Below are 27,200 nucleotides of genomic sequence, written 5' to 3' on the forward strand. Positions count from 1 at the left end.
GAACTGATTGCTTCATAGTCTAATTACTTTTCAACTGGCTGTTCCAAATTAAGATGTCATTGATGGCTTTTGGTGATATATTTCATTTTAAGCAAATTTATTCTATAATAGAGTACATCATAATGGAAAGCAGAGTTCCTACTCTTCCCTCCTCTTTGTAGCCTGATATCTTGACAAGTAAATTAAATTTAGCAGTTAAAATGCTTCCATTAGTAATTTTATTAAGTTAATTAAAGAATCTCTCTTTCTGAATTTTAACTACCTTCCTTTCAGAACAATGTTGATTTCTTTTTTTCTAATTTCATGTATTTAGGGACTGTGATATATTCTAGGACCAATCAACAACTCTGTCAGTACTACATTTCTGTGGGCAAGATGCTACCAAGCAAATCAAGTAAAAGGAAAAAAAAAAATACCTCCAAAGTCTGAAAGAGATGATCTGTTTCATATGACAGAAAGGATTTTAATATCTTGAAGAGAAGGTGGACGTGAAGGAGGGGGAGAGGAAAAGAAAGACGAAAATACACTTTTTAGGTTATCTATGTTCTTAGGGGAAAAACATAACTGCTAACTACTGTCACCATACATTCAGGTTAAATCATAAATAGCTAGAGTAGAATTTAGTTCATAAATGAAAATAGAAAAGCTCAAACTCTTTTTTTTTTTCTTCCTTAGTAATGTAGAAGTATTACTAAGCAAGACACTGAAGGCGGTGAGGCACACATTAAATAAAATCTTGGACCCTCTTCAGGGAGTGTTATTTTAAAAGAACTCAGATATTTCTAAGAGATTTAGGGCAGAAGAGTTGTCTCCCTGACCACTACCTGCTTCTTGTGGCTCGTGTTCTTAAACTCTGGAATTATAGAAATTATTCTTAGAACTGGAAGGGAACATTGAAAAAATGTTATCTTATTATCATATGTTGAAGATAAGGAAACTAAGGGTCAGAAATGAGTAATACAACCACTACCAATAATAATGTGCTTAGTCGCTTAGTCTGACTGTTTGTGACCCCATGGACTGTAGCCTGCCGGGCTTCTCTGTCCACGGGGATTCTCCAGGCAAGAATGCTGGAGTAGATTGCCATGTCCTTCTCCAGGGGATCTTCCCAACTCAGGGATCAAACCCAGGTCTCCCGCATTGCACGTGGATTCTTCACCAGCTGAGCTATCAGGGAAACCCATAATAATAACCCAACTCTAACTATGGTGACTAATACTTACTGAATTCAACACTGTGAAGCATCACATATAAAATTTCATTAAAATTCCCTATGAGGGGAACTCTTTGAATGCTCCAACATTATGGATATGAAAAATAATGCCTAGCAAAGATTAAGTAACTTGTGCAAAATCTATGACTCCCATGTCGTTAACTGGTACACATAATTTCCTTAGATGAACGACCAGTTAGTGCTATCCCAAGAGGCATGCCGGGTAGTGCTAGTGGTAGAGAACCTGCCTGCCAATGCGAGAGTCGTGGGTTTTATCCCTGGGTCGGGAACACCCCCTGGAGAAGGAAATGGCAACCCACTCTGGTATTTTTGCCTGGGGAATCCATGGACAAAGGAGTCTGGTGGGCTATAGTCCATGGGGTTGGAGAGTCAAACATGACTGAGCGACTGAGTATGCATACCTAGAGTTAAAGCTCAAGATATCTGCCTCCCAGCTCTGCTCTTTACAAACTAGGCCACAGAAACAGGACTGGAAATCTGGTGCTTGGGCTGACACATGCACATTGAGCAGGCATGATGATTTATTTTAAAAGGAATCCCACTGCCAAGATGCTGGTAGAATATTTGTGTGATAAGATGAAACCTTATCAATGGTTACATCCATGTATTCAGACCCATAATGACATTTCATCTAAAATTTGGGATCTCACCTTTTACTCATTTTTCGAACAAATGGACATTCAAGAATATCGTTCATGCTACTTACTAACACCTCCCACTTCTCTTATTTTCTAACACCCTCCCCCTGTCCCACTGGCCCCCTCCACCACCACCCCCCCACCGCTCATTCCCTTGAACAGCCCACTTGGGGAGTGCGCATGCTTACGGTTCCATCCCATCATCTCTCTCTACCTCACTCCCAGCACCCAGTCCAACCCTCAGGGGCCATTCTGGCCAAGTATTCTCTTTCACAGCCACACCTCAGATACTGCCCCGCCCACTTCTAGTCTCTTCCCCTGGGGGCACTGAATTCCTTTCAGAGCTATGTTCCAAGCTGACTGCTTTTCTTGAGAATAGGTCACCATTACTTTTTTTTCTTTTTTCTTTCTGTCCTTTCCCCATTCTTCAGATTCCTAAGAAAGGAATCTGGTGACCTACAGATGCTTCTGGACAGAACAGATGAAGCCGCTAAACTATGTTGTAGGCCAGAAGAGAGAAAAGATTGAGACTGCTTCATTCATGTATGTTTTCCTTCCCTCCTTTTTCATGCTAGGAAAAGCTAAAATGCAAATATGCACCCCAGATGATTTTTATATTAATATATTCTGGAAATTCCAACTCTTCTTTCCTCCTCCCTTCCTCCCTCCTTCCCTCTTCCTTCCTTCTTTGCCTTCCTCCCTCCTTCCCTCTTCCTTCCCCCCTTTCCTTCCTTCCTCTCTTTCCTTCTTTCTTTCCCAACATCAAGATAAACAGGGATTGAGAACTTTAGTGCCCCTTGTCCCTGATTTGATTCCTTGTCATCCCAGACACAGGTTTTCAAGATAGTGCTCCATGATTTCTGAAGCACAAGAAACTGTCAGATATCCCTGGGAGTGTTTTTGTGGAGGATGTGTCATTTATGAAGCATACCCCTCCCCACCCAAATTATGTCCTTAGAAAGAATCTAGCATTCTGCAATATATCCATAATTAATAGCTAGACACACAGATCCAAAGAAAAGGGAGACGGAATCATCCAGTGTTTTTCTAATTAGAAATGGTCCTTCCTGCCTTGACCCTTAGCTGAGGAAGAACACTACCTTTAGCCTTATTTTCTATTTACCTGACCACAGAGAAAACATGTTTTCATTAGAAATTTACCTCTTACCTCTGATATCCCTGCCAGTCACAGTGCATCTATTCTTTGAGGAGGATCTTCGAGGATCTTCTTGTTTGTTTGTTTTTCTTATGCGGAGTTCAAGTCCAGTAGTAAGATCTGTTTCATATTTGTAACCAGTTTTCAGTTCTTGAAGGAGCCCAAATTGATAGGTCCCTGGGAGCGAAAAAGAAGAAAAAAACAAAATTTAATTATGCAACCTGAGCATATAGACAATGAGAGAAGATAACTCAAAGGGGAAAGGCCTGCAAAAAACAGTGTTATAGGCTCTCCACCAACCCCAGTCATTCCGGCCAGGCTTTCAACCTGCACAGCGATCAATTCAATGTATAGAACCACAAAAGAGCCATTGGGATTGTGAAATTATGTGGCAAAATTCCCATTACTCATCACTTGAAAAGAAGACTGGGTGATTTTAAAATAAAATAGAAGAGAAAGATGTTGAACAAGCTTGATGTAGTCAGTGTAGCCAGCCACAGTTGTGAAAGATTCGATAAGCTTCTTCTTACTTGTCCTTCACCCTGGAGGCTTCTGAAGAGGTCTGAATATCTGGCTTATAGAGAGTGATGCTACTTGAAATGAAAAGCGAGGAGATTGCAAATCACTCTTCTGCACAGGCTTGGAATAAGCTATGGCACGGCTGATGGACAGATTCAGGTATTTAAGTGATGTGATTTCCAAGCAACAATTTCTAAACCCTACATTGTCGTTGACCTCCATCACAGGAGTGGACATGTTTATGAAGACACACACAGCAGAGAGAAATTCGCTGGGAAAGATACTGAAGTCATTTTCCAACACCACAGCAGCATGACTACAACATGAAGTCATGTACCCCAATCACCAATAGAGTTCACCTGTGCACCCTTCTTTTGCTTACTGGATTGAGTTCATTCTAGCAGAGGAACTTTCTGTTTCAGAAATCCAGCTATGAGTTTGGTTGGAAGAAACCAAATAAGGTAAGTAATCTAATATATGTGCTCAGTAAGGTTAAGTGAACCAAGAAAGGAGTTGAAGAAAGGTACTTGAATAAAGGACTTGAAGAAAATACTATATTTTTGTTTTTCCATTTCTTACTCTCCTTTTTTCTTAAAGACAAAGATATCAGGAAGGTAAAAACTACTCGAAGATTTCCCCTGTGATATGATTGGCCAGAAAGCAAAAGCAAAATACCCAATTAGCAGCCTTTTAAATCAAACACAATATACATTGAAATATATGGTCTACAATTTCAAGTTCAGTTAAAGAGTGAGAAGCCATCGAAAGCTTCCATTGCAGACTACAGGCTGCCTAGGTTGGCTCAGATTTCCTACTTCTCCATGAAGATCCAAGAGAGTAACTTCATCAAAAATTAAAAGCAGACATTTTTGTTGTCTAGTAGGCACTCCTAAAAACTTTATTGTAAATTAAATACAAACTTCTCCATGAAGATCCAAGATAGTAACTTCGCCAAAAATTAAAAGCAGACATTTATGTTGTCTAGTAGGCACTCCTAAAAACTTTATTGTAAATTAAATACAATATTCACATTAAATCTTTTCTTGAACCTCATCAGAGAGAAAAACAAAACACTATTAAAAACACAAAGACTATTTTTCATGATCACTAGTGCAATGGCTCTCTCTGGTCCAGCCTCACTTTGTCTCAAAATTCCATCGGAATCATTTCTGGGGACTTCAACTGTTTCCAAGTTCATCTGTTCCCAAGTTATATTCTGTGGTGTATTCCATACATATATGCAGTTTTACTTAGCTAGTTTTGGCTGCTGCTACTGCTGCTGCTAAGTTGCTTCAGTTGTGTCCGACTCTGTGCGACCCCATAGATGGTAGACCACCAGGCTCCCCCATCCCTGGGATTCTCCAGGCAAGAACACTGGAGTGGGTTGCCATTTCCTTCTCCAATGCATGAAAGTGAGAAGTGAAAGTGAAGTCACTCAGTTTTGTCCGACTCTTAGCGACCCCATGGACTGCAGCCCACCAAGTTCCTCTGTCCATGGGATTTTCCAGGCAAGAGTACTGGAGTGGGATGCCATTGCCTTCTCTGTAGTTTTGGCTATTTCCATTTAAATATTGGTGAGAAAATAGTGCTGATAACAGCCATTATTTAGCATGGCTATCCACAAGTATAGCTATCCAAATTTCTAGCAACATAGTGGTGAAATTTTTCACATTCCACTTAACTGTATAATGATTTATACATTATAAATCATACACACACACATTTATTAGACTGTAAGATACTCCAAGGCAAAAATCAGCTTACACATCTTTAAATCATTGCAGCACCTGACATAATACTGGCTACATTGGTCTTAAACGGTGAAATAACAGAATGAATGAATGAAACAGGGAATTAATATTTAAATATGAACAATGGTTAGTATTTGTGTGGCAATCGCAGTATACTGAGAACTGTCTGGAGGAGTTTTCAGAGTGACAGAGAAGCTTGGCTGACTATTCTTGGAGAAAACATTGACTGTTTGTTGGATGGAGACAGTTCACCAAGAAAGCAGATTTTGACCCTTCAAGAACTTCAACGTGATGATGAATTTATGACAGTTCTAAAAGCCAACATACGGTTGGTGGCCAGATTGTGGTTCTGGACTGAGAGGCTTCCATTTGGAAGGCAGACAAGCACTTGAATTATGGGTCTAATGAAAGTGTCAATAGCAATCCTGTGACTGAAGGAGCTGTAAAACCTTGCTTAATGAACTAGGAAGGGACAGAAAAACACAACGGTCTAAAATGTACTGTATGAGAAAATGATAATTAGCCCAGATTTCATGTACAAGATAAAATGCATTGGGATGATATTACCACTGAGCAATATTATTGCCCTTCAGGGAACTGTTTTGTTAACAGGGTTTGGCTCAGTCTTTCCGATACTCCTTGTGTTGAGTGGAGATGTACTACACCATTGTGAGCTGTGAGTTGGGGAAATAATGTCAGACGGCAAAATTCCTATCATAGATACTAACAAATGTTAATGATAGAAAAAAAAAGGGCTTCTGGTCTCAACAAAGGTTCATTCTTTTTTAAGAGGCTTTATGTAATATAGGATGATAAGCCAACTGGTTTCCCACACTACAGGAATGAGGGTGAACAAGAAAGTCTTTTTCTAATCTTGAAGTCTACTTTTCCAGACCACCAGACATCATCCAGCAAAGTAAGGCAACATAAGGTCATACCTGGAGTAGACCATTAGGACAACAGCTATTTACTCCCAACCTATGATTCAGGGAGCAACTGACACAGCCTGAGTACAGAAGAGAACGGTGACTTTGGCGTCAGAGAGCTAGTCTGGCCTTAGATCTGCGCTAACACTTTCTCATCTCTTACAAAGGTGAATGAGAGTTCAAAAACTCTAAGGGGCTTACAAATCGCCCGAGTATTGTTAAAAATACAGATTCTGATTCAGAAGTCTGCACTCTTCACATAACCTGTAACGTAGTTGGTTGGGGTGAGGAGGAGGAGGAATAAGATATGTTTAAAAGCAAGAGAAAAATAATCTCTTTTCCAAAGTGCTAAATTATGGAGAATATAAATTGTAAGACATCAAGAAAAGAAGGAGGTCTCTCTGGATTTGGGTCAGGGTGGTTTCAGGCAAAAGATCTGGATGGGGGCCTGAAGTTCATTCAGTCACAACCTATTTGTACGGCCCATGGAGAGAGAAATTTGGACAGACAGTAGAGAGATGAGATGAGAAGATGAAGGGTCCTGAAGAATGGTGAAAGTGATCAGTGCTTGTTTTTTTAAAATAAAAGGATCCAGAAGAACTTTGTAATGCAGACCAGAAGAAAGCAGCATATGGGGAACTGTTTTTCAGCTTCAGCAGATATTGGGCACCCAAAATTCATACTGCCAACGGAGTGGGGAAAAGGGAGCAAGTATTGCTAAGATAAAGGCAAATCGTGTATAAGCTAAAACCTCCAGCCAGACAAAAACCTATTTGTAAATTACTCCACTTAATTTCCCAGGTCGTGATTGCCTCTCTCTGCAAAGCAGTTTATGACATTCTCAATTAAGAGTTTGCTATAAAAATGAATGAATGAAGTATTTCAAAACTGCTATGAGATATTAAGGATGAGTCACTTTTAAAAAGTGGTTTTGTTTCCTGTGTTCTGGATAATGCATTTCAGAATGTAGTTTCCAGCTTCACCCATCACCCCATTGTGAAATCAAATTGAATGACTCTCTGCTCTTAGAATGATCGCTCATTCAAATGCATTCAATAAATAAAGCCCAAACACAATGAGGCACTTTCCATAGAGCATCCCGGAGAGCTAGGGCCTGGTCTCTCTCACCATCTGAAGCTGAGATTGAAGTAAATAAAACATTCACCCACACTGACTGCATAATACGTATTGACTTATTGTTTACTAAGCTCTTACATGTACATCATCTCATTTGATCCTCACAGTGACCCTACAATAGTGATGCTGTTGGTTCATTATCCCCACTTAACAGATGTAGAATTTAGAGCTCAGAGAGGTCAGTCATTTGCTCAAAGTCACACAGCAATCCAAAAGGTACTTTAAATCTTCTCGGTCCCTTCCTTCTCTCCTCCTCCAAACAGGACACATATCTTTAAGTACAAAACAATATAATTAGTAGAAACATTCCCAAGCCTGAGAAGAATATTCAATTCATTCAGAGGTACCTGGGGTGATTTTGTAAATACTGAGGAATTCATTTTCTACCTCCTGCAATTCCATGAATTCTACTCTGGACAAAAGGTCATCCAAATATGGTCCTTGCTCAGAGTTATGGAAATGTATGCAGTCTAAAAGAAAATGGGCCAAATGCAGAGTAAAAATATCAGTGAAACTCTCAGTGCCATTTACTCTTGCTGCCTCAAATCCTTTATGAAATTAGGCAGGTTATATATCATAAGAAGATACAAAAATGTAAACTCTTGCCCTAAATTCAATTATCATATATCAGAGGGGGTCATGAGTGCAGTAGACTGGAGAGTGGGCAAAAGCAGACTGAAATAAGTCTAGTGGGCAAGAGTGAGACGGGTAGAGAGAAGCTTTTTCGAAGATTTTCCATTTATGTCCATAGAATCGACTGAAAATTAACTGAAAATTCAATTTCCTCAAAATCAACATCTCTTCAGCCTCTGGTCCTACTTATTTGGAATTTGGTTTGGGGAGTGCTATCGAAGCAGGTTCCTGTTGTCTGATGCACAGCAAGCCTGTGACGCTGAGGTTTGTAGTCAGAGAGGGTTGGGTAAGCAAGGCAGGTGAGCAAGGAGACAGGGGTCTCAGGCTCTGCAAAGGCAAGGGGCCTAGGATATGTGCGGTATGAAGAATAAAGAAGCAGGGTGATCTGAGGCATAGGGGCGGGGGGACAAGGGGACAGGCGATTGGAAAAAGGGGCTGCGATCTTCATGCTGTGCAAGTGAACTAAGCTCCGGGACTCTCCGCATTCAAAACTGGAGGCTTGGGCACAGTCTGAGGGTGGTGGCTTCGAAAGGTCACCGTGAGGATGCTTGCATGTGCCCAGCTAGCAGATCGGTGGTCCCATCCAGTCTCAACCAGCTCAGCTTGAATGTGACTTCAAGTTTCTGTAAAACAACTTGGGCAAATATCTTGTTCAGGCTACGTGCTGCTTGGAGAACATGCAAGTTTTAAAATGACCGTGATTAGTGAAGGCAGGTGAAAAGGATTTGACTCATTACCCACTGTTTCAGAAGATAAGTAATTAATGCCTCTTAGAAGTCCATCTGGGTCAGGGCTGAACAGACGAGCACTGAGAAGCCATGTCCTTGTGGAGGGAAGGGGTTAACTGAATCAGGGGTGGCTTTTCTAATACTGTCTTGTAAACTAAGATTAGTTTTCTAACACTGTCTTGCAAACACCACTTCTAAAGTATTTGGGTCCAGCCCCCTCTTCATTCAGCCCTCTGTATTTTGACTATGGGGTCATTTATGCAGCAGGAATCTGTCCAGCAGCAACAAACAGAACCACACTGGCTGGGCTCCCATATTCATATCCACTGTTGAGAGATATTACTGGTTCGAGAGCCCCTTTCCTCCAAATGTCTAATTCCATCCTAAGTGAAGATATATCTATTCACCTGTGTGTAAGTGTGAACAGCTACAGAGCTTCTGAAAATCCAAAGTTTCTTCACTGTAGACTTCCATTTGTGAGTCATGGAACTGAGGGAACCATTGTATCAGTTATCATTATTATACCAGTTCATATTTGAGGTACTGCATTCTTGCCTATACTTCCAATAACTAACCCATATAGTCATATCATCCAAAGACCCCACTAAAAATAAGAGACATAAGTCACTTTCCCAAGGTTTATTTTTCAAAAGGTAAGATGACTCAGAACCAAGATTAAATTATCTGGTACTTTGTTATCTGGAATTATCTGGAAACCAATATTTCTCCACACTTTCAGACTTGAAAGTCTGAAACAAATAATATTGCTTACGCTCAGGCTTTACAACTCCTCTGTATTAAAACCCACATCCAAGTCTTTAAACTATTTTAAGTGTTATGACCAGTGGCTCCAAGACTGAGGTTTTGTTTAGATCACATAAGACTTTTGCTGTTGACTGAAACCTGGCTTGATGCCTCTATACATCTAAATAATTAGAAAAAAAAATACATTTAAATGAGAAGCAGATGCTGCTTCCAGATTTCTATTTTCACTGTACAGAATAAATAGAAGCTTTCATCTCTGCATTTATTCTTTGGATATGGTGCAAACCACTTGAATCATTATTTAAAACACAGGGTGTTCCTTTCACAAAGGTAACAGGAAATAGGGGTCTTCTGAAGTAGTCATTCCTTCCAAACACTTTCTACTCCAAGAAAATTCAACAGGGTTATTCATTCTTCATCACTCCTTCCTCGGCTTCCAAGCCTGGTCCTAAGCCAGTAGATCTAAACAGAATAAGGGAACACATGTGCTCAGTTGTATCTGACTCTTTGCGACCCCATGGGCTATTGCCCACCAGACTCCTCTGTCCATGGGGTTGTCCAGGCAAGAATACTGGAATGGATTGCCATTTCCTTCTCCAGGGGATTTTCCTGACCCAGGGATCCAATCTGTGTCTCTTGCACTGCAGGCTGATCCTTTACCGCTGAGCCATCAAGGAAGCCCAGGATAAGGGAACACTGGTGCTGAATGTGGGGATGGCCACATCAGCTAGTGACTGGTAGCTTGTAATCAGCAACAGATGACAGACGTATCACATGTGCTCAATGTGTCAGATGCAAAACCAATTAAGCAGAAACTATACCCAGACCAGGGGAAATAAAGGACAAAATATAACAGGGCACTTTTGGAAAGAGAAGTTTTCTCCAGCTTCTTTCTCTGTTGCTGTGTCAACACTCTTGTAGGTAGAGTACATTTTCAGTTTCTCTTCTCAACTGGCAAGTTACACACTCATTTCCTGAGCCAATGTTAAGTAATTGAGGTGTTTGGATGGAGGAACTGTGTAAATACAGGCCAAAGGCTTGCACAACTTCAAAGCAAAGCACAGCACATGTATACTCACAGGTTCCAAAATTTGATCTTCTGAGCCTGACAGTTGTGGTGAGACAAGCTGAATCAACTACCAACCCTTCCCCTTAAAGAATTGGTGGCCAGTGAAACTATAATGTTATTTACTGAAATACTTGTTTACTTGCTCCCTCTCATCACTGCCCCCATAGCCACATTCATTCTTTTTCATTCATTTTTTATTGACATATACTTGACCAATACTGTATTAGTTGCAGGTATAGAATATAGTGATTGATATTTTTATAGATTGTACTCCATATAGCTCACCATTCGTTCTTTAAGGCACCAAGTCTAGCACAGTGCCTGGCACAGATCAGTTATCAATCAATCAACATTTGTGGACTGACACAAGGGTGGATATAATTTAAATGTTTAATCACTACACTGAAATTCCCACAGTTTGTGAGCTATACGAATACATAAAATAATGGTGGTGGTGGTTTAGTCACTAAGTTACGGTCAACTCTTGCAACCCCACGGACTGTAGCCTGCCAGACTCCTCTGTCCATGGGGTTTTCCAGGCAAGAATACTGGAGTATTTCCTTCTCCAACACAAAATAGCAGCTGCCACTTAAGAATCACTTAGCACATCAAGTATTATGCTAAAGGGTTTTTACTTGTATTAATTTTAACACTTCAGATAATAACAGAAGTAAAGTATGAGTCCTTCCATTTTATATCTAATAAACCAGAGGGTCAGGTAGGCAAACTGACGTGCCCAAGATGCAGCCAGTAAGTAGCAACACTCTAGGCTGATTCACTCTATACCCCTTACATATTCCCTGACCACTGCATTATGCTGCCTACTGGATGTCAAAAGTTTTGAAAGCTTGTCCTAATACAATGTGATACCAATGTAGACTGAACACAGAAAGAAAGACTAAAAAGTGCCACCAATTAATTAGCCCTCGGAATATCAGAATCAGGTTGTCCTGCATAGGCAGTGAATCAGCTGTTCTTAGAACGAACCGATGATCCAAATGAGCAATGTGGACTTTCAACACAGAGGAAAGTTTGAAGGGTTCAACCATATGAATTATGTCGCTGTGAAATAAACCAAGGTGAAAAATTCATCCAGAACGTTTGATCTGAACAGACATTGAAGCAATTCTATTCCATATGTGTACACACAGATCCAAAAGAAAATCACATGTTAGGAAGAGAGAATAAATATATTATTAATGCGGGTGCTGCTGTGGCTGGTACTGTTATGAATAATTTTATTCGTTATCATTATTCTAATTCAGACGTAGAGAGCTTGCTTTACACCAAAGTTTGTGACATATGCTTTACAGATATTTTCTCATTTAATCTTCAAAAACTCCCTGAGGTAGGCATAATTAGAACCTGTATTTTCCACATGAAAAGTGTGAAGTTAAAGAAGGTATGCAGCATGTCTATGGCTAAACCTCTAGTAATGGTGGAACCAGGCACAAAACTAGGTCTGTTTGGGCCCCAGCTGTAATCTTATCCAATACTATCTTATGTTTCATTGATTTCTACACAGTTACTATGCATGTGGCTCCATAATTTTAATTTTGTAAAAAAGCTTTACATATATCATATCCTGATTCTACTGCCAACATGAACTCAGAGACAGTAAATGTACATTATAGGATCGTCATTTTGCTGGTGAAAAGATGAGAAAGTATTAAAATTTAAAGGTATGCTCTGCCACATGCCTAAATGTCATGTGCTCTGTTTTCTCAGATTAGGCATATTAAGGTTTTTCTTCTTTTTTAAAAAGTGTTTTACAAGATGAGGAGCTTGTTACGAAAATACATACCAGTGCTTGCTAATGGTGGGCTTGTCCTAGGCTAACTCATCGTGTGTCCATGCTGTCCATTCAATAGCTGGTACTGGAGGTCTTTGGAGAAAATCTGATATGTTTTCTAGAGTTCTTCTTTTAAATAGAGTGAATAAATGGAATATTTTTCTGGCAGCATTTTGAACCCTCAGCTACTGGCTCTGGATGAAATCTGAAAATATGACAGATTTCCATTCATGGAAAATGAAATGAAGAATAAAGCTAAGTGACCTTTTGAGAACACTTTAAAATTATATTCTGTTTATTGAGTTCATGTCTTGGTCCAAGGTTCAGGATGCTATTCATTTTGTATGAACTGGTCTTTTTCTTAACTCAGCACAAAGAACATTTTTAGTGTATGAAAATACTGCGTAAAAAGAAAAGATTCATTTGGGTATTTAGGGACCACATATGTGTTTCCCTGGTGGCTCAGACGGTAAAGAATCCACCTGCAATGTGGGAGACCTGGGTTTGATCCCTGGGTTGGGATGATCCCCTAGAGAAGGGAGCAGCAACCCACCCCAGTATTCTTGCCTGGAGAATTCCACAGACAGAGGAGCCTGCCAGGCTACAGTCCGTGAGGTTGCAAAGAGTAGGACACGACTAAGTGACTTTCAATTCACTTCACTTATGCATTTAGGAACTAGGACATACAGTTCTCTTTTTGGATAGCTGTGAGAATTGGGGACATCATTTAAATTCTCTGAGCCTCAGTTTCCTTATTGTTCAATGCAGTACTGGATCAAGCTGGTTTTAAAACTACTGTGGAATTAGAAATCTATGATTCTTTCAGTCTACCTTAGATTGAACACTTACCTGTGCATTTACACTGCAAATGATCACATAAGAACTGCAAGGAGCCTCTCTATAAATTCCTAAGAAATAATTTGACAATGTGACCAAATTATAAATAGCTCTAGTTGTCTAACGCATACAAGAAGGTAACCAAGATTTTTCAGCTTGGTACAGCAATGATGATTATCTCAGCCTTTTTAGGTTTTTCTCATTGTCCTGAAACATAGGTATCAAGGAAATAGGATGTAGAAATTCTGCATATTTATTCCTGATGCTGATAACATCTATATTTGACATTCTGGAATAACAACATCTCCAGCAGCAACTAAGACATGCATGTTTCAGAACTGAGAAACTTTTAAAATCCCCTTTTAAGCAGTGTGGCCACAGAAGACTCTTAATAATTGATTATAATTGATTTTAACCTTGTCCTAACCTGGGCAAAATGGCAAAGCCAATCGTCTTTGTCCAGATGGGGTATGAGAAAAGAGCCCGAAGTCCACGTCTTTAAAAGCTCCAGACATGAGCAGAAGATAAAATATTTAGTCTGCCAAAGCCTTGACCTCCCAATTCCAGCCAGTTTTGAACTCGAATTGATTTCCGACAAGGCATCTGGGAGATGATTACAACAAAATGCACTAAAGCCGGACAGCCTTTATTTTAACATCCCAGCAGCTTAACCTGTTAATAACAGCAATTGTTTTAGATACAATACCAATTTCTGTAACCAACGTAGGAAATGGATAACAGCAGCACAGTCTCTTAGGCAGAGTAATAACAAAAAAAGAAAAAAAAAAAGACGAAAAGGGGGGAAGAAAAGCACAGCCACTCACAGAGGAGGTGCTGATAGTGTTTGTCAAAGGATCTTCAGTTTCCAGGGACCCAGACATCATCAGGGACCAAATTCTACAGTCTAAAAACAATTCTTACCCAAAGATGATTGCATGTTGAGAGAGAAATTTCCATAAGCCAGGCAATTTGGAACCACATCTGTGTTCTGCTGATGAAAGCTGAGCTATCTTGGGCAAGTCATTTCACATCTCTGTGTCTAACTTGCTTTGTCTGAAACAGTTCGGACTAATAAACACATTAGTGGGCCACAAATGTGAACCCATGTGGAATTAAAAATTATCTATTAGCCACATTAAAAATAGTTTTAAAAAGTCATTTTGATTTCAATATCTTCTGTGCATGCTCAGTCATATCTGACTCTTTGCGACCCCATGGACAAGGGGCCTGCCAGGCTCCTCTATCCATGGAATTTTCCAGGCAAGAGTACTGGGGTGGGTTGCCATTTCCTTTTCCAGGTGATCTTCCCAACCCAGGGATAGAACCCACGTTTCCTGCCTTGGCAGGTGGATTCTTTACCACTAGCGCCACCTGGGGAACCCTTCAATATCTTATTTAGTATATTTAAAATATAATCATTTCAACATGCCATCCATTGAAAATTGTTAATGCACTATTTTACATTTATTTTTGTACTGTCTTCAAAATCCAGTGTATATTTTACACTTATGGCACATTTTAATTCAGATTAGCCACATTCCAAGTGCTCACATGTGGCTAGGCACTACTGTATTGGACAGTTGAAGTTTGAAAAATGAGTAGGAGCCACTAAATATCTCTGGAGTTTTCCCTGTAACATGTCATGATTCTACGTTGCTTCTGCAGCTCTTCATTTTAAATCAGCTACAGTGTGAAAATGCAACTGTGGCCGGTAGGCTCAGGATGTGAGAGTGATTGCCACTGTGGCTAAAAGTTAGAGCTTAGCCCTCAGTAAGGTTTGCACTGATGTGTGGACATGGCCTTTAACCCCACCCCTGAGCAGCTGTGTTACATTAGGTGGTAATAAGTGGTGTAAGGTGGGTCAACAGAGTGGGTGGGTGCACACATTTCCATGATATAGCCCAGCAGATTCTATTAAATAAAACGAAAAAACAGCATCCTTGCCATTTATTGAGCACTATTTATGGACCAATTGTATTGTATTTAAAGTGATGTAATCTTCTTAACCACCTGCTGAGGTGGGAATTATCAACTTTATTTAGTAGGTGTGGGACTAATCCTGAAAGAGACAAATTATTATGCCCAATGTCAGACTCCTAGAAGAATAGAAAAGTGAAAAGTCAAAGTGAAGTCGCTCAGTCGTGTCCGACTCTTAGAGACCCCATGGACTGTAGCCTACCAGGCTCCTCTATCCACGGGATTTTCCAGGCAAGACTACTGGAGTGGGCTGCCATTTCTTTCTGCAGGGGATCTTCCCAACCCAGGGATCAAACCCTGGTCTCCTGCATTGCAGACACGTGCTTTACCATCTGAGTCACCAATGTGTATTTTAATCCAGCTTTTCCAGACCCAGAAACCCATCTCTCAACTACCACAATATAGTGGTTTACAAACAAATAATCGCTTTTGGTATTCTACCTCACTCCTATGAAGGATTCCCAAATTGTACAGAGAGTGAAGAAAAGGGATACAAAGGTTAAAGATGTTGCTTTCACTTTCTAATGACTGAGAAACTAACAAACATGAGTCTATATGAATATTACAAAAGATAACATTCTAATAAACATAAACACCTCTTCTCTCTCAGTTAAGCTTACTTGCAAATAAAGGAAGAAAGAAGTAAGAAAAGAGCGAGAGGAGGCAGGAAAGGAGGACAAAAGACGGGAAGGAAATAACCAAAGAACAAAGGAAGAAATTTAACAAAAAGAAAAAAAAGGAAGGAAGGAAGAGAGGGAGGGAGGAGGAGAGTTGCCAAGTACTGAGGCATTTCAGTAGAGACTCAAGGCTCTGGTCAAAGAATCAAGGCAACATTTTTCCCTCTCTTAAATATGGGCTGCCCAGTCATGATTCATACTCAGACCACAATACACCTTTGGGCAAATAAATGCATCATTCCTGCTGACATGCAGAGGAAGGCTCCTTTACACATTGAGTTGCCTATGCCCAGACACTCATGCTCAAATTGGGTTTCCCTTGTGGGTCAGCTGGTAAAGAATCTGCCGGCAATGCGGGAGACCACGGTTTGATCCCAGGGTTGGGAAGATCCCCTCGAAAAAGGAAAGGCTACCCACTCCAGTATTCTGGCCTGGAGAATTCCATGGACTGTATAGTCCATGAGGTCGCAAAAGTCAGACACAACTTAGCGAATGAACAACACACACAGGATGATAACCGTTTTAATGTATTCATGCTTACTCCACACCAAGCCCTGTTTGAGTGCTTTATATAGATTATTCAGTCTTCATCATATAGGCACGCTTACCACACCCATTTTCACAGATAGGTGACTGAGGCACATATTGCTTACAACAGTAACAAACAATAACATGGTTCCCAATTTTTCTTATCCTGATCTTCTAATAGATATTTCATAGTCTCCTTAGCAACCTCCATCCAGCCATCACTTTCCCTTAATCAAGGCTTTAGCCTATCCATCATTCCTGATGCTAATCACAAAGTTCTGCATTTATTGGCAGTAAAGGAGGATTTATGTTTCATGTATTCTATCATTTATTTGTGCATAGAAAAACATCTCATAAAGTTGTGAATTAAAATTTTAAAACATTTTATGTGTATTTTACCACAATGTCAAAAACTGAAAAAATCAAGTCAAAAATAGAAAAAGTAAAAACAACTTTATTTCTTTATGATTTCCTGAGTCAACAATATAGACTAAACTCAACTAGACAGGTCTTCCAATGGTCTTATGAGGGATCACTCACATGACTAGCTGTCTGGTGACTATAAGGATGATCTGGGATGTCCTCAGTCACTTGGCTACAGGCTGATGCTGACTGCCATCTGAGTCACCTGTCTTGAGTAGCCTGGCCACAGATCCTTATCATGGCAACTGCATTCTAAATCCCAGTCTGAAAGTACTTTTAAAAATCTCTGCTTGTATCACATTTACTTGGCCAAAGCAGTTCTCATGGTCAAGTTCAGGATCAAAGTTGGAGGAAAGGGACCCATAACAGTCTAACACATAATAAACACTTTCCATATTCTTTTTATCTTTCAAAATGGTCAAAACAACTTGAGACGACTGAATAAAAGAAGGGAATCCAAATGTCCAACTAAATCCAGAATATATCAATTTCTAAATTTGGTGTTAAGTTTGAACCTCAGATGTAAATGAATACTAAGTTCCATATCTTCACTGAAATATATTTCTCTTCATAATATTTTAGAAAGATGGCCACCAGTTTTGTATTTAAATGAAAAACGATATTTCATTAGAGGGCAAAACAACATTGAATATTTTTTCCAAGACTCTACTGAATGATGACAATAGCTAATGCTGTATTTTTGCCATGGGAACTTTTGTTTCACTGAACCACTAAAATTACAATCAGATGTGCTCATTTTCTGTTGAAGTAATGAACAATGGTATGTCTGAGAGAGAAATTCAAAGTGCATCATTTATCTTATCCTATTTTCAATTAGGCCAAATAAAGTATAAAGTTGGTTCCAAACTACATCACAGAAACAGGGTGAGTAAATTTATTATACCACTAGAGTGCTAATCTTAGCAGATGGTAGAAAAATATTTTTAGCATGAAATATGCTAAAGCAATAAATCTGAACAAGGTGGATCTTATCAACTAATATCTCCCCAGTGTGAGGTAAAACTCCTGCATGACAACTCAGCATTCTTATGAAGTCTGGTGGATGTGGTTAGATATGGCCCTCAGTGAGATAGGATAAAAACAACAAAAATGAGTCTCAAATAAGAAAACAAACCAGAGACCCAGAGCACCGCATTGAATTAAATAAAAAGAAAAAAAAATAAAAGAATAAAATGACTGCGCTATGTTTTCAATGATCTTAAATTTTACTCTTGAAAACATGCCTACTGGAGTCCCCCATTTGGGAGTTTTCCAAATTGGAAAATTTACAAAAAGACTCTATTAGGTCAGTTTCAGAGTAGAGATGAGCACAGTGCTACAGCTGCATGTTGCTACAGCCGCACATTGCCACAGATTACCATTAGATAAGGAGATCCCACCAGTCCTTTCTGAAGGAGATCAGCCCTGGGACTCTTTTGGAGGGAATGATGCTGAAGCTGAAACTCCAGTACTCTGGCCACCTCATGCGAAGAGTTGACTCATTGGAAAAGACTCTGATGCTGGGAGGGATTGGGGGCAGGAGGAGAAGGGGAGGACAGAGGATGAGATGGCTGGATGGCATCACTGACTCGATGGATGTGAGTCTGTGTGAACTCTGGGAGTGGGTGATGGACAGGGAGGCCTGGCGTGCTGCAATTCATGGGGTCGCAAAGAGTCGGACACGACTGAGCAACTGAACTGAACTGAACTGAACCGAAGGCAAACATCCAACGAGAGAGCCCAGGGAGGGGGCTGTTACACACTGTGCTCTGACTCATGACACCTGAATGAGAGCTCCCAGTTCCAGGGATACATTTGGTTCACGGTTCATCGGCATCCCACTACTAAGCATAAACAGAACGTGATACTAAAGAGTTCTACTTTCAAAGGATTATGTACAAAATAGAATAGTAAGACATAATAGAGTTAAAGCAATCATGTGTTTGCAAAGTTTGTCAGAGAGGTGGTTGAGCTAGGCATTTTTCAAAGTGATCTTAAACTACATGTTTTATAGCCACCTTATACCTGATTAATGTTCATGTCCTAAAGAAGTGATGTGTTAACTAGGTTAGAGTAATGGTGGGTTTGGGGTCAGAAAACAAGGAATTCATGCCTAAATGTGTCACTAATCTCCTATTTGACCTTTAACTCATGATTTTTCTAAGCTTTAAATTAATAATCTACAAAATAAAGGACTTGCCCTATAGCATCACTACATAAAGAATGAATGTAAGGAAGAAGGAATGAGTCAGAATCATTAGAAAAAGTTGCATCTGAGGTGAGTAGCCTCAGAGAGGCCCCAGTGACTCAGGATTCCAGGCATTCCTCTTAATTAATCTTGCTAATATGTCAAATATTTTGAATTATGTTTTGCTCTTTCACTTGAATTGAAAACAAAGCTAAAATCATTAAGATGTTGAAAATAAATTCAGCCTGGACAAATTATGAGATACCATCTTATGTTTATTATGCTTTCCACAATCTATACATTCTGTGGTAAGAGAGGTAGATGTTAAAAATTAGTTATGGGTTGAAAGAGTTTAGGAAAGAAACTGCTCTGGTTGGTGAAGTGTGTGAGAGGGGAAAGGAGCGTGGGTACAAAGGTATGTGGGCCACCCTTGACTTTTCCTCCAGGGTTCTCCCTTCCAAATTCTCTCTTTTGAATTTCTGTGGCCTCAGGGTTAGGGCAACATTTATAGACATAAACAAAGCTCTTGTGGGAATGTGGGATTAGACTGGGAATGAAGCCTGGTTGTACGGGCGCGGGGGTGGGGGTGGCGCTTTGCTGCTGTCCATGGTTCTGACCTGCCTCTGTTTTGGCTGTTTCTCCTGACTGTGGAACGCCACAGATGATATTTATCCAGTTTATTCAACGTGATACAAGGATCTCTGATTTAGTTGTGAAAGAGACTGGATCAAAAGGAGTGGATAAACACTGAGTGAGAGACACTGGCGCTGAAAGATTACAAGGGAGAAATAAACAAAAATATGTTGATATTTTTCAAATAATCACAGGTAGCATGAATAAAACCACAAATAACAATGGCCAGCATTTGGAACTACTGAAAGAGAATACAACATTTGTGCCCAAAGTGACATAATCAGAGGAAATTTTGATATAAATAAACACATTCAGGGGAAGGGTGCGGAACATTAATCTGGCACAATAAAATTCATTGCTTAAGCACCAAAGGCCTACAGCTTTCTTTGATTTAGTATTTTCCCTCTTGACGACATTTACAATTTTACACTGTCAGGGAACAAATAGAATGGTTACTTCTTTTGCATTTCAGATAGCTAATGATATGTATGTTTGGTAGTTCTACCATATTTTCCTAAGTATTCTTTGAAGAAATACAGAGTGGGACTCCCTTACATGCCCTCAGCTATGTTTTTGTGTCTCAGTCAGGGAAATGACATGTGAAAGAGAATGCTAGTTGCACCCCGATATCTGTTCTCCCTTGTTTCCACAGTAGTAGAGTGGTCAGCCAGGACTCCACAGAAAATTAAGCTTACATTTCAAAGTGTCTCAGCCGTAAAGCTGGCCAGCTGATGAAGTTCCAGTCATTGGAACAGAAGTGAAAATATCTCTCTGCCATATTGAAGAATCCTGCAGAGAGAGAGGGAGGGAGAGAGAGAGAGAGAGAGAGAGAGAGAGAGAGAGAGAGAGAGAGAGAGAGAGAGAGAGAGAGAGAGCACTTTCTTTGTTTTATCCTCTGTCTTGCTGCCTGCAACTGTCAATGCCACAGGAGAGCAGGAGTTGAGAACTCTAGCCTAGGTGTGGTGCAGTGGGGAATTGGAAGGACCAGGAAAGAACAGAACAGTCATATAGCCCTAAACTTCATACCTCTAGAGTAACATGTCAAAGAGAAATAAGCACGTATTTCCCCTAAGCCACTACCACTATTTTTTTCTGTTACTAGCAGCTGAACCTAATTCTAATTAATACACTATTCATCAACATTTGACGAATGCACAGCAAATACTGGCTTGTGTATGCTCAATCAAAAAAAAAAAAAAAGAATCTTAAGAAAAATCACAAATCAACAAGCAGAAGAGTTCCATGATTTCCTTTTATATCACAAAGCAGGAATCCCCAAACATCTGTAAGCATTGGTATTTCCTAAGAAACAATTTTCTCTTGCTCCAAACATTCTCCTCACTCTCACTCCTTAGCCAGGAGTACTGTGAACTTCACAATAAACCTTTGAAGTGGGATGACACTGAGAAGCTTTAAGTTACCATCCACGAAAAAGAAGTTAGCCATCCCAGATGTCTAGTCTTCCCAAAGAGATCGGTTCTTTTTTTTTCCCTGATGATATAAGTGTGCACCTTAAACTTACTGTTGCACAAAATTTAGTATTTTTATGCAGTATTAGGAGTGCCAGAATCCCATTAACTCTTACTGAAATAAGGTCAGTTGCTGTGGCCCTTATTTCCTCCTTTTGGAACAACCGTCAATTGTCTTTGAATTTGAAAGATGGTGGTGATCTCTTCTTATGCAGGCAGGCTGCATTTAAAATGGACAACTGGTTGAGAACACTTTGTAAAAATGACCAGAATTCCCTTCCAGGGGCCCCTCCCTTCCTTATTATTATTGCCTAGAAAATGCTAGGAAAGTTTAAAATTAATGATGACCAATTGAAAAAGAAAAGGAAATCAAAGAAACATTTATTCCCTGAGACACAGCCCTATTTCTATCACCTTTACATAAGCAAACAGTTTCTGTCAGCTCTGGTTTTTGTGGAGGCATTGGGGTAGAGAAAAGCTCATATACAGGTTGGAAAATTTGTTTCTAGGAATCAGCAAAGATATTGCATGCTTTTAAATCTCATTAAAGCAGGGCCATATACTTTTCTCAAAGTCTGCTGTTGACTTTAAAACATGAAATCTGAGGGACTAAAATCAAATACAAAAGACATACATGTTACTATTTTATGCATGAACAACAAAGGATTCATAATTCTCTCCTGTGAGGCTATAAATACTTCAATTCCAATCTACCTGGACATACAACTAATAGGAGTACCCATAGGGACTGCAGTCACTGAAACAGGCATCCATAGGAGGACCAAGGTGCTTAATGGGTCTACTTTAGAACACTAGTCTAAGTAGGCAATGGCATCTATGCTTCAGTCTCCACAAAGAGCCCATTTGTTGACCTATAGCTACTGCTTTCCACTAACTGCTTAACCCCAGCTGAGATTTGATATTAGGCTTCCCTGGTGGCTCACACAATAAAGAATCTATCTGCAGTCAATCTGAGCTCGAACCCTGGGTCAGGAAAAGTCCCTGGAGAAGAGAATGGCTCTACCTATCCCAGTATTCTTGTCTGGAGAATCCCATGGACAGAGGAGCCTGGCAAGCTATAGTCCATAGGGTTGCAAACAGTTGGACATGACTGAGTGACTATCACACACACACACACACACACACACACACACACACACACACAGAGTAGTGTGGCCTGATATGAGAACATGTGGGTGATTCAGGGCAAAGACATTCCCACTGTTACAGCAATAAGGCACAGCATCTGAACTGCTAATCAGAGAAAGCTGAGCACTGAAGAATTGATACTTTTGAACTGTAGTGTTGGAGAAGACTCTTGAGAGTCCCTTGGACTGCAAGGAGATCAAACCAGTGAATCCTAAGGGAAATCAACCCTGAATACTCATTGGAAGGACTGATGCTGAAGCTGAAGCTCCAATGTTTTGGCCACCTGATGCAAAGAACTGATTCCTTGGAAAAGACCCTGATGCTGGGAAAGATTGAAGGCAGGTGGAGAAGGGGACTACAGAGGATGAGATGGTTGGATGGCATCACTGACTCAATAGACATGAGTTTGAGCAAGCTCCGGGAGATGGTGATAGACAGGGAAGTGTGGCATGCTGCAGTCCACTGGGTCACAAAGAGTAGGACATGAACTGAACTGAACTGAATGTCATCTTCATTTGCATAACAGACAGAGACAACTGTTAACAGCCAGATGACTTTCCTACATGAGCATTTTGGTCCTGAGTTAACTTTAAAAGAAGAGAGGAGAACATCTTCCATCTTTCCAAAGGGGATTTTTTTTTTTATGAGTTAGAAACAGGAAAGTGATGGGAGAAGAAGCTGGAAAATTACTCTGTGACCTAGCCTAAGGGGTAGACATGTACAGTAGACCTTAAGGCCGAACCACTGCTTTGTCCAGGCTGCTTCCCACCACCTCTGAGTGTCTCTCTTCTCTCCCTCTTAACAATGTTGAATATTATTCTCACTTAAGATCTGCAAAGAGAAGGCCCAGATTTAATGAGAAATTTGAGAAATGGCTCAAGTGACATCTCTTTCCTCTCCTTTCCCTGACCTTCTAAAGGCGGCTAGAAACTTTGCTGAAGAATGTGCGAAGACGGCAAGAAGTCTGTTACCTGCACTGCCAGTGTCCTTAAACAATCAGAAAATCCCCATCCCAACCCAACTTGCATATGGAAAATGTTAACTTTCTTGTAATTAAACCTCCACTTGCAATCCCAGGTCATGTTACATTGTATCACCCATTTAACTGTATTGTGATTGATTTGTGTCAACTTTCACTATACTCAAAAGGAAGTCAATAAATAAAGATCAATAGTTTTTTTATTTCTTCAGCTTTTTTATTAGAAAGAATAGATGAGTGAAATAACACCAGCAATAGCAGTGGCACAGAGCCTCCCTCAGTACTTTCCTTGGTGAAAATTATATTAAAACAAATCAGATTTAAACTCATGAGTGGGACTGTGGCATTATCTGATCTGTCATTAAGTTGCCTTCAACACTTTAAAATACAAATATTGAAACAAACATGCTTGCTTGTATCTGTCTGCTCTGAGACCGATTCTCTTCACAATATGCCCAATGAACTTGTTCTCCAAAATCCGTAGTTTTTGCAGCTCTGGTTAAAGGTATTAATGATTGGTCAAGACTGAGTGTTGCTCCATGGATGAAGAAGGTTCATATTCAGAAGAAAAATGAATAATTCCTTGTTCTAATAAGGGAGGAGGACCACGCTCTGCATGGATTCAAAGGCATTATAGACAAGCTTCTGAGGGTGACACAGTTGTGCATAGATGTCTCCAGCCCCAGAACTACAGCAGAGCCCCAGAGGGCTCCACCTTGTTGGTTGTTAACACTGTATTTGCCAGGTCTTGAGAAAATTTGGGGTTAGGGGAGAGGGGCTGGTAGGAGAAAAAAAGTAGTTTTAAGTGAAGGGTTAGAACCACCAGATTGATGGCAAGAGAGTACGTATGGGATATGGGGCAGAAATGATTGACTATTCAATAGGGGTGATTTCATTATTTTGATAATTAGAAAGACAGGTACAGGCCAGCTGCTGAATGTCCTCTAGCTCTGGACAGAACTAAGAGTAATATCACACACACACACACACACACACACACACACACATCCCAGAAGTGTGACCATCACCAATTTGCCTTACTTGACAAAATTAGGCTTCTGTGACCTCTATACAAAGAAGTTGAAACCTTTTGGCCAATTTTTTAACAGTCAGTTCCACTGTGGCTAGTGTTCCCACATAGAAAAGAACAAATTTCTCCTATTTATTATCCATGTGTTACCTCACTTCAACCTCAAAATAAAATCATATGAAATAAATTGAAGAAAGTCTACATCTGTATTCCCAGTTCCAACTTTCATTAAAGTCATAACTGCATGTAGTTACCTCTTTATTTTAAACTGCCATATGGATATACCCATCATACTGACCTAAAATGAATCCTGTTCAACTGTATTATCTTCTTCTCCAAACTAGATTCTCCTCTTGACATTGATTTCTAGAGAAAGGAACCCCCATGCTCAGGTAGCATTTTATTTTTGAATGCTTCCTCTGCCTTGTTCCCTACATTCACCACGTATACCATGATATCTCTTTCATTAATCCCTTTAATTCAATTGATGAAAAATTTAAGTATCACTAAGAAAAACATTACTAAAGAAACAGATCATCTGTCTTCAAAATCTTACTACTGAGTACAAGAAACTACATAAGGAATTATATATGATACAATGCATTGTACAGAAGTGTAACAAAACAGACATGAATAAAACATGATGTCTGCTAAAGAATGGAGAGGGATGTAGCTAGTTGAAGGTTCAAGGATTGAGGGAGAATGAATGCAGAGCATGAAAAACAGGGAGAAATTTATCAGCAAGAGAAAGGTAGGTGGTGGGATGGAAGGAAAATCCACATAGAGATGGCAGAATGGACTGGAGCAAAGGTGAAGGAATAAGAAAAGACACGTTTCATTTCAGAAACTACTCAGCCACATTGGCTAAAGTAAGGGTTTCTGCAGGACAAAACAGTAATGAGGAATAATATCCCAAAGTTGAGTTGAATTCATATTATGGAGGGTCTTCAACTCCAGGTGAAGGCATCATCTCTGTGCCTAACTGAGAGGGCAAGAGGGTGCCTGAAAGTTCACACTCACTCAGAGCATCATGCTGTTATGGATAGAAGTGAAAGTGACCCCTTTTGTAAGTATTACTTTTAAAATTTATTTTGGCCACACTGCATGGCATGCAGGATCTTAGTTCCTCACCCAGGGACTGAACCTATGCCCCTGCATTAGAAGTGGGAAGTCCTAACGGCTGGACTAAACAGGGAAGTCCCAAGAGTGCCCTCTTCTATGTTGCTGATGAAATACCAATTGCTATGCTTTGGGGGAAAACACTCGTTAATATTTATTAAAAACAAACAGACTCTTTGTCTCAACAATTTTTCTCCTGGGAATCTGTCCTATAGAAACTTCAGTCTACAGAGATAGATACATTTCAAGAATTTTTTTTTTTTTTTTGGAAAATTGTTTTAAACTCATTCTTAAGAAAGTGGATGGAATCTGAATGTTCATGGTGGGTTGAGGGTGGGATGACTGAATAAACTTGTATTGCCATGTCATGACATGGTATATAATTAATAATACTCAAGTCCTATTGACCTGAAGGGTGTCAGTAACATAATGCTTAAAAAGCACATTTCATATATATATATATATACACATATACTGCTATTATATAACACACATACATAATATGCATTATATATAATACATTTATATCCTATTTATGTAAAGATAAAAATAAAAGACATATATGACTAAATAAAATGTGCATCAATAGCTAATGTGAAATGTGACCTGTGAAAGTGTAGAGGACAGGAAAATAAAAGGATGTTTATTACAGATTCCGCAATTTGCCTCACTATAGGAAATTTTTGGAAATCCTAACATGATTAACTTACAAAAAAGTATTAATTAATGCTAGTGTCAAATAATGTTTACTACATATATTATTAAGAAGAAAAAACACATGTAAAATAGTATGCATAGTATAAGCCCATCTATATATATGCTTCTATGTACATGGAAAATGGTTTGAATGGATATACACCAACATAAAAGATGTGCAAATGTGCATTCTTTCTTATTGCTTTCTTGCATTTTTTGTTTCCTTTTATTCATTAGATGTATTATTTAGAGGACTTTCTGAATGCCAGATGCTGTTCTAAGCTCCTTTTCCCTGTTTTGGCTTCGTGTTTGAGTTCTAGTCTGCTAAATGGGCTTCCTCAGTGGCTCAGTGGTAAAGAATCCGTCTGCAATACTGGAGATTCAGGGAGACTTGGGTTGAATCCCTGGGTTGGGAATATCCCCTGGAGAAGGAAATGGCAACCCACTCCAGTATTTTTGCCAGGAAAATACCATGGACAGAGGAGCCTGGCAGGCTATAGTCCATGGGATCACAAAGACTCAGGCATGACAGAAGTAACTGAACACACTGCTAGATGGTAAGCTACTTGAGGGCAAGTGGTTTCACTTTCTCATACTCATACAGGTCACTGTGGCAGATAGAGTGTTTCTAATGTGATAGGAAATCAATAAATATCTACTGACTAAGTGAATAATCAACATAAACAACTTGCTCAAGTCCACTCAGCTAGTAAGCAGCAAAGCTTGGGTTACACATCTTTAGTTATCACTTCATATTCCTCTGGATGGACAGAAGCTGACTTTCCAGAGGGCCTAAAGTAGAAATTTAACAAAGGAATGTGTCCACTATTTTATGGAGAAGGCCTTCTATCAGGACATATACCTTAAAACTTCTGAGAGGATTACTGGCACACCCTGCCCCTCAAAAGTGAGCACAGGTGCTGAGGAAATGAAAATCCAATGTCTATAACTGAAATGTCAGGATCATTACTGGCCATGGTATTATGTGTTCTGAGTAATGTGAATCTTCTTTTTTTGTTGTTGACCATCTGTCTTATCCTGAGTTTTTACTTCTCACATATAAACAAAACATCTTCCTGAAAGAGCTTGGAACTATTTGCCAATAGGTTTATGATTCATGTTTATATAGGTTGTAAATCCTTTTCAG

The sequence above is a fragment of the Capricornis sumatraensis genome, chromosome 1 (assembly GCF_032405125.1).
Source record: "Capricornis sumatraensis isolate serow.1 chromosome 1, serow.2, whole genome shotgun sequence".
NCBI classification, from domain to species: Eukaryota; Metazoa; Chordata; class Mammalia; order Artiodactyla; family Bovidae; genus Capricornis; species Capricornis sumatraensis.